This window comes from Triticum urartu, chromosome 1A, assembly GCF_056163025.1.
Source record: "Triticum urartu cultivar PI428250 chromosome 1A, HENAU_Tu73, whole genome shotgun sequence".
Classification (NCBI taxonomy): Eukaryota; Viridiplantae; Streptophyta; class Magnoliopsida; order Poales; family Poaceae; genus Triticum; species Triticum urartu.
In genome coordinates, this window is record NC_141873.1 from 266,382,526 (window position 1) to 266,390,870 (window position 8,345).

The 8,345-nt window shown below is 45.1% G+C and overlaps 1 long non-coding RNA gene across 1 annotated transcript; it reads left to right on the forward strand.

Annotated features, from left to right (window-relative positions):
* Positions 1-6,017: 6,017 nt before the first annotated feature.
* LOC125506502 (uncharacterized) lies at positions 6,018-8,100 on the forward strand. The gene is made up of 2 exons (XR_007282675.2): positions 6,018-6,330; positions 7,564-8,100. It is a non-coding gene; the product is annotated as an uncharacterized LOC125506502 (long non-coding RNA).
* The last annotated feature ends 245 nt before the right edge of the window (positions 8,101-8,345 follow it).

Below are 8,345 nucleotides of genomic sequence, written 5' to 3' on the forward strand. Positions count from 1 at the left end.
GATTTCCCTCCCCAAGATGGAAGAGTTGTTGGTGATGATGATGACGATGATTTCCCCCTCCGGGAGGGAAGTTCCCCTCGCGGAATCGCTCCGCTGGAGGGCAAAAGTGCTCCTACCCAAGTTCAGTCTTGAGATGGCGGCGCTCCGTCCCAAAAGTCTTCTCCTTATTTTTCTAGGTCAAAATGACTTATATACCAGAAGATGGGCACCGAAGGTGGGCCTGGGTGAGCACAACCCACCAGGGCGCTCCCAGGTGGGTTGTGCCCACCTGGTGGGCCTCCTCTGGTACTTATTGGCTCCAATATTCCTCATATATTCCATAAAAAATCTCCGTAAAGTTTCAGCTAGTTTGGAGTTGCGTAGAATAGGTAGCCTGACATAGCTTTTCCAAGTCCAGATTTCCATCTGCCGGAATTCTCCCTCTTTGTGTGTACCTTGCATATTATGAGAGAAAGGGCATTAGAATTACTCCAAAAAGCATTATTATGCATAAAATATCATAAATAACAGTAGGAAAACATGATGCAAAATGGACCTATCAGAAGTCAACCATGCAACATTTGCATTTATGAACTAGAAGGATCTTACTATCTTTGCAATGGTGGGATGAGGAGGTATTACAATGACAGAAGCTACTTCCCTCCTTCCCTGGCCTTTCATAGGGGAGTAACGGAGGCTTCCTTTAGGCACATTCATGGGAGACCCTTAATCACTATTATCATGACCAGAATATGGGGAGGAATGATGGTGTCGTGTGTGATTCTAAGTTGTTGCGTGTATGCATGTATTTGTACTTGGCTCCACTCAGTTATAAAAACATGTGAATAGGATTGTTACCTGACTAGAATTATGCATTCACGTAATTACATAACATACATACTAGTGGTGAATTTGGATTCCTTGAGAAGCCTTAGCCCTACTGCAGATTCCTTCATTTCCACTTTTGCTTTGGACCGCAACTGATTTGCAGACACATTCCAATCAACCTCTATGAAAGTCAAAGATCATTTCCTGTGCTCCATGTGGGATTGATACTCTTATTTTAAAAATGCTACAACTAAACTGTGTGCACTTGCAAAACATTGCTCGACGTTGGTAATCTCACTCGACCACGGGCACCTCTGTTGCCGCACCTCACTAATGACCACCACCTCGTGACACGATCAACAGAGAGCTAACGTGTTGCTGCTGGGAGCGTTGGCAAGGGCTGCAGTTGGCGCATGCGCCTTCGAACATCGACATGTGCCTCTCTCCCATTGACTAACCCATACAACGACTTGCCTAGTTGTCTGACAACGGTCCAAATTGTTCGACAAATTGTCCACAAGGTTTTGCTTTCCTTTGTCTCTTTTCCTTTTATGAATATATTTATAGTCAAGTGATGAAGATGATAGCTGGCCATAGTTGAGCAAGAGTTTTTTGACGACTCATTACATATGAGGACTAAGATGATGCTGGTGATGATCATGGAGGAAGAGGCACGAGGAATAAGAAATGGAAGGAGCAATTTCCAGGTCCTTGGTGTATTCGTCACAATAGTGCCGATGGCCATACCAAGATGATGAGAGATTAATTTTTGGAAAATTCCCTATATCTGAAGAACGTGTATGGATGACATTTTAGAATGTTAAGGAAGGTCTTTCTGCGCTGCAACTACGGTGAAAGGACGTGATGATTAGTTCAAGCAAAGGAGGGTTGCGTGTTAATAACTCAGTGCAAGTGCAATCCAGAAGTGTATAGTGGGAATGCATAAGTTGGCATATGGAGTCACGAGTGCCTAACAACATCCAATGCACATGACACAAGCCATAGAGATTGGTGCAAGGAGAGGGTTAGCCACGATGAGCATCGATTGCATGCACCCTATGAGGATGGAGTCTTGTTTTGAAGTTCTCGTTTAAGCGAACTTACAGGTGACTGATTACGAATCGATTAATAGAGTGCAAGATAGATCAATTTAAGAAATTAAATTTAACAGTCAACCCAATGATTAACCATAAATTTGGGAGAGACAAGAACACATTGCCTGCCTGCCAAGCTTTTGTACACATGTACGCTGCTTAGAATCTGTAACATCCCAAATTTTCAATTTGGAATGTTATACATAGATCATTCTTGCATATCATATTTTATTGCATTTCGTCTCGCGATCCTCGAAATCGAAAGCAACTCAAGGACCCTCAGAGAGAGTTGGGGATTCCTCCGGTTTTCAAATTTGATTTTTATCAAATTTTGAAACGAGGATTTTGGTTTTAATTATTTTTCTCTTCGAAAATATTTTATATTAAAATATATGAGAGGAGATAATATGACTTCTCCAAAATAAATGAAATATTGGAGGAAAAATATTAAAATCAATATTTGTTTTATTTTGTATTTTATTTGCAATTTTGTTTGCATTAGAAAAATTGCACGTTTTCAAAATTGCATTTTAGGGCCAAGAAAATGTTCATCTCATTCTAAATATTTTATTTAGACGAAGAAAATTTGTTTTGGCATTTTTAGAATTTTATTTTATTTTTTAGGATTTTTTTAGTTTCGGCGGAATTATTTAAAAAAACACCAGGGCTAACTGGGCCGAAGGCCAGCCGCCAGGCCCACCTCCCCGCGCCGCTGTCTCCTAGCGGGAGACCGCCGCCCCGCCGCCTGAACCGGAGTCCGGCTCAGACTCCGCTTCCCCGCGCCGTGCCCCCTCCCCCAAGCCGCCCCCCCCTCCTTAAAAGCCGCGCCCCGCCGCCCCTTGGAGCCGCCCATCCCGCCGCCGCGAGCCGTCAACCCCGCCGCTGCAAGCCGCCGCGCCGCCCCGCCGCCCTTTGCCCGCTGTCGCGCCGCCCCTCGCTGGAGCCGCCGCCGCCCCACGCTGCCCGTCGCTCGCCGGAGCCGCCGCCGTGCCGGACCTCACTGGAGGTATAGCATCGTTCGTTTTTTTAGAAAATCGGTTCGGTTTTCATTAGAACCCTAGCTTGTTTTTTTTCGGTTCGCCGGTTTGTTTTCTGGTTTTTCTTTTTAGGGGACGTTCGTCCGTATGTTCGTTTTAACGAACGGTTTTCGCTCGTTAGTTACAGATAACGAACGCTCGTTCGTTAGCCTGTTCGTCAGTTTTCTTTTATCGGATTATTCCACGATTATTTCTGATCTTCTGATCTGATTTTCGTTCTAGTTTATCTTTTCGCTCATTAGTCGGAATTAGGCAATTCAAGCGCCTCGATCTTTGTCTCGAGACCCTCTTTTTGTTTAATCAACTTGCACAAGTTTTTGGTACTGTAAAATTTGACCTAGGTCCAGATTAGTAAACGGATCTTGTTTCTTTCGCCGTTTGAGTTTTGTTGCTCCGTTCGATTTGATTCTTTTTGCAAACCGGAGTTCTTAAGTTGAACTTTCTGTTAGATCTTCTTATTTGAGATTTACCCGTGTTTCTTTGCTTGATTGCTTATGTAAGTTATTGTTTGTTTGCGATAGAATTCCTAGAGTGCGAAGCGTGTTATCTGGAGTCTCTAGGTTACGCGGATCGTCAGCAAGGCAAGTAACACTTTGATCATACCGCTTCATCACCCAGTTTTATGCATTAGTACCAATCCTCAAATATTGCATGGTTAGGATGTCATTAACATGTGGGTTGGGAAGTAGTTGATGAGGTAGAACCTATTACCCTGTTACATTCAAACCCTTGGGAGTTACTTCTACGTGTTGCTTATATTGCTATGCTATGCTCATATACGAGGTTTGGGTGAGTGAAATCCATGATAGATGTGATATTTACAATTAATGGTTTAACTTAAGGTGGCAACTTAAATACACATCTGGGTGGATTGAGGCACCTGGAGTACCCAGTGTTACCTGTATTTTTGGAAATCCGGAGTACCCATGTGATCTTCTTATGGACCGCCACCCAGGCTCAAAGGGAACTGAGATTATTCATGCTAGAAACTTCCGTGTGCAGCCACAAGCTATTATGGGCTCTAGCATAGCTGAGTAAGTTACGTGAAGCTCTTGAAGAGGTGGATCAGCAGGTAGTGGGATTGTAGGTTTGGTATGGTCTGTCCGGAGTAGAGAGTTAATGTTTCTGAAAGACTGTGTCTCGGTCATCCGTTTCTCAAACACCCTGTAGTGCGAGAAAATTCAACGGAGGAGATCGAGTCTTGTGGGGAAAAGTGCGCAAACCTCTGCGGACTGTATAAACTAATCATGGTTAGCCGTGTCCCCGGTTATGGACAATCTTGAGTATCTAGTACTTGGAGTATCTTAAGTATCTCATCACTCTAAATTAATATTGTTGGGTTATAATTGATTTAATTGGGATTGAGTTGGAGGAACCTTCTCAATGATGTTCCAACTACCATGATAGTTAAATTAAAATCTATTTCTTTATTGTAGGGAAAAATTGGCTTTTCGCAAAACTGTAACCATAGAACTTTCCACCAGCCAAACATGCATGTAGTGATAGCATTATTCTATTCTTGCTCTACTGTGTTATTTTGCCAGCATATTCCATGTGCTGACCCGTTTTCGGGTTGCAACATATTATGTTGCAGACTTTTCAGATGAGGAGTAAGGTTCGTTAGGTCGTTGTCGTGCAGCTCAGCTATGCCGTTGGAGTTGATGGACTCACTTTATCTTCCAAGCCTTCCGCTGTTATCGTATTAGATGACCTTAAGCCATATTTATTGTAATAAGTTCTCTTTGGAGACATTCGATGTAATAAATGTGTGATTGCTACTCTATTACAAATCTTCGAGTACTGTGTGTGTCAGCATTACCGATCCAGGGATGACACTGAAGCACAGAGACTTGACCGTTTGAGGTCGGGTCGCTATAGAATCCCCCAAACAAAGCTTCTCCCTGTTCATGTAAATGTGTAAATAAAACAGTACTTCCTCCTTTTGAAAATCTTTGGCAGTAAACCTCATAATCTAAGGTGCACAGGACTTTAGTCAATAAGAGGAGATTGTGGACTCCTCGCCCTCTGCAACCTACCACGACTCAAATAACGACGCGCTAATTTTAGTGCGGAAATTTTTGACGCGTAAGATTTTGGTAAGGAGGCGGACGTTTATATTTTCTTTGGATGTATCAAATTATAACAATTCGGGGTTGATGTAGCTATTTCTGATGCATTTGTCCTTTTGTACAGCATTTTCTTTTTGAAATGGAGGCGAAAGTTCTTTGGCAAATTGTAGGGGTAAAAAAACTAGAGCGGCATCGCAAGTGAGCAGTCTTAGCGGACAAGGACTTGACTTACCCTAGACGATCATCCAACTAGCTAGCTAGAGGCTACAACACGTATGGCATGGATCAAGATGAGTGTATCAGACAAGCAGACCAGGCTAAATCTTTTCGTTAGCAGGAAATACATATTCTTCCCCACTATAACTATTCCGCATCGAGAACTGATACCCGTTGAGTTTCGTGTACGTAGGTAGTTGGGTCTAGCCTAGCCTAGCCCCAAAACTGCCGTAGCTAGAGCCCTATCAATCTCGATCACCAGCTGCGAAGATTGTACTTACTTTTTTTTCTAGAAATCTTCATGCCGATATATTAAGCAGATAGAAAAAATTATTTTACAGGGTTTGATCAGGATAGCGCTCATCTGCCGCCCCTAGATCGAATTCCACAACAGAAACAAACCGCAAAAAAACGCATCTGGGGAATCACTCGCTTCAGACTTCCGTTTCCCACCGTGCACCATTCGTGGCAGATGTTCCGTATCTTGTCGAACACTACCGGTGGTAAAAGTGAGTCATTGTTGGACACCCTCAGTTCCTCCCTAGCCAGGTGCAACTTTTTTTTTAAAAAAAACAAGGCTCGCGAAAAGGTCGGCTTTGAGTTAGGGAAACGTTTTTATACGGCTGACCGGCCGAGCGTTCGGCCGGTCGCGCCGCGTGCGTTCGATTGCAGATCGTATACGAGACACATTACTTGGCGTTGGGCCCACGCACAGCTCCACGCGTCGCCCTCCTCTCCCCTACCCTATCTCTTACCAGCGCTGGACCTTATCCATTCAGTTCTCTCGATCCATTTCTCTCAGCTCTATGAAAAATCAACCCCAGATCCAACAAGCGCTAGCCCCAAATCTCGACGACCGCCGTTGCCGCAAATTCCAGCGACGTCGGCGACCTCCGCGTCCCACATCCCATCCTCTCTCTCTTGTTCCAAGCCCCACGACCTCCACTCCGTTTTTGTTACGGGCCAAGCACGGGAGCTGGAACCACATGCGGCTCGTGCCGAGTCGTCGGTGCGCTGCCTACCGTCTGATCCAAAGCTGAAGCAGCACCGCGAGGTGTTGCAACCGGAGCTGGAACCGGCGAACTTCAGAGCTACCAACCCACGCAGGTGGTGATTTTAGCTGCGCCTTTTTGCTGGATTTTGGTGGAACCAATGTTCTGTTTTGCTGGAACTAGCCTTTTCGTTTGCTACAATCGAACCAGTGGGATCCCCTATTGATTTTATTTGCTAGAACCAATGTTTTTTTCAGCTGAAACTAGCAATCCTTTTTGCTATAACCTTTTATTAACAAACAGTATAACGTAGCCAGCTAGGAGGCACCTCGTTCATTTTCCCACGTCAACCATTGGATCATTTAACGAGTGGTGTCGATCTTTCCTTCGCATCTCAGCACGGTCGTCGCTGCAGCAGGCCCATCGTCTCTTTGGGCCGCTGCTCCGAAGACTGACCTAGGAGAACTATGGTTGACTGGGCTTGTTTGTGTGGGTAACATATTATTTGCCTCGTTCAGCGTGGTTAGCCCATCACAAAAGCAATCGACACGGCAGCGATGCCTGCAGCGGCATGGGCTGTAGAAGTGTTGTTAACCCTTTCGATTGGCAAAGGTGTATCGTACTTCTTGTGAAACATTTTTTTTCAATCTCCAGTCTAAAACTTGAATGGGCGCTGGTCATTCAAAAAACTTGCGTCTGGAAATGTGTGCTCAGTTTTCCAATCACACTACATTGCAAACCAGTTAATTTTCTCCTTTTGCCAACTTACCAATGTATAGGTTGATTTATGCAAATTAACATCCATGTTTATCTTGTATTGATGGAAATTCCTATTAATCTATTGTAAAAATGAACGGGCGCAGCAACGCGCGCCATCATGGTCTAGTGTTTTGCTACAATCGAACCATTGGAGTCTCCCAGCTGAGTTATTTATTTGTTGGAAACATTCTTTATTTTTGTTGGAAATAGCAATCCTTTTTGCTACAAATGAACCACCAGATTTTCTTCACTGATTTTTTTTGTTGGAACCGATTTCTTTTTTTCTGGAACCTGCTAATGTTTTTGCTTCAACGGAATCGGCCGGCGAATAAGTTGCTTCCACACCGACCAGTTCTGGAATCGGACGAGCAGACAAGTCGTTTTGCTGGAATCGGCCTTTTGTTTTGCTACAACCGGCAAAGTTTTTGCTACTTCGGTGAGGTGTTTATTGCGACAGTCGGCAGCAACGGTAGTATTTTGGCTGGAATCGGTGATGTGTTTTGCTGGAAGCCTGGAGCTATATTTGATTTTTGCTACTACCAATGATAGTGGCTTTTTTGCCGATGAATTTGGTTTTGTTTTTTGCTAGAACATGGTGGTGGGAGCTGATGATGCGTCAAGCCAGAGTTGGACGATGAAGGCGATGCTACTACCTTCATTAGCGGATGCTACAACCTTCAATGGCGGGAGCAACAAGCAGCGATGGCGAGATGGGAAACCTATGACCATGGAGTCGATTTGCTGGGACGGGGGAGGGCGGTGGTGGCAGAGCTGCAACAGCGCACTGGTGGTGGAGAGTGTGCCCCCTACAACCATGGGGCGGTCGGGCGCGGCGACAGCGACCTCTGGCGCGCCGGCACAAGCAAACTGACGGCAAGCACGAGTCATGGGGCGGCCGAAGAGCGCATGTCGCGCGGCCATGGGGGAGGACGGCAAGCGTGGATGAGGACGAGCGCAACCGGATGAGGACGAGCGGTTGCGTTGGGCTCTGTCCCCTTTTTTTCTTTAGATGACTGACAAATCGTACGGTTTAAAAGTGACGTATCGTGCGGCCCAAATTTGGGCCGGCGTGCCGGCGCCTATCACTCCCCTTTGAGTTAACAAAGCCATCAACCGACTTACAACACACACCCAAATTACGACGACCGAACTGGTACAATGGGAATGCTTTCTCTGAACCCTGGGGTGTGCGAGAATTCTCTATTTCTAGGACAATTACAGATAGCTCCAATGGTTCCACTTGGTCGATCACTGCTATTTCCGGGCCATAATCTGATGAGAACAAGATCCGATTTATGCAGGAGTTGTGCCTCATCCAACCTACCGTGCTTGACAAGTGGATGATTCTTAGGGACTTCAACCTTATCTGCC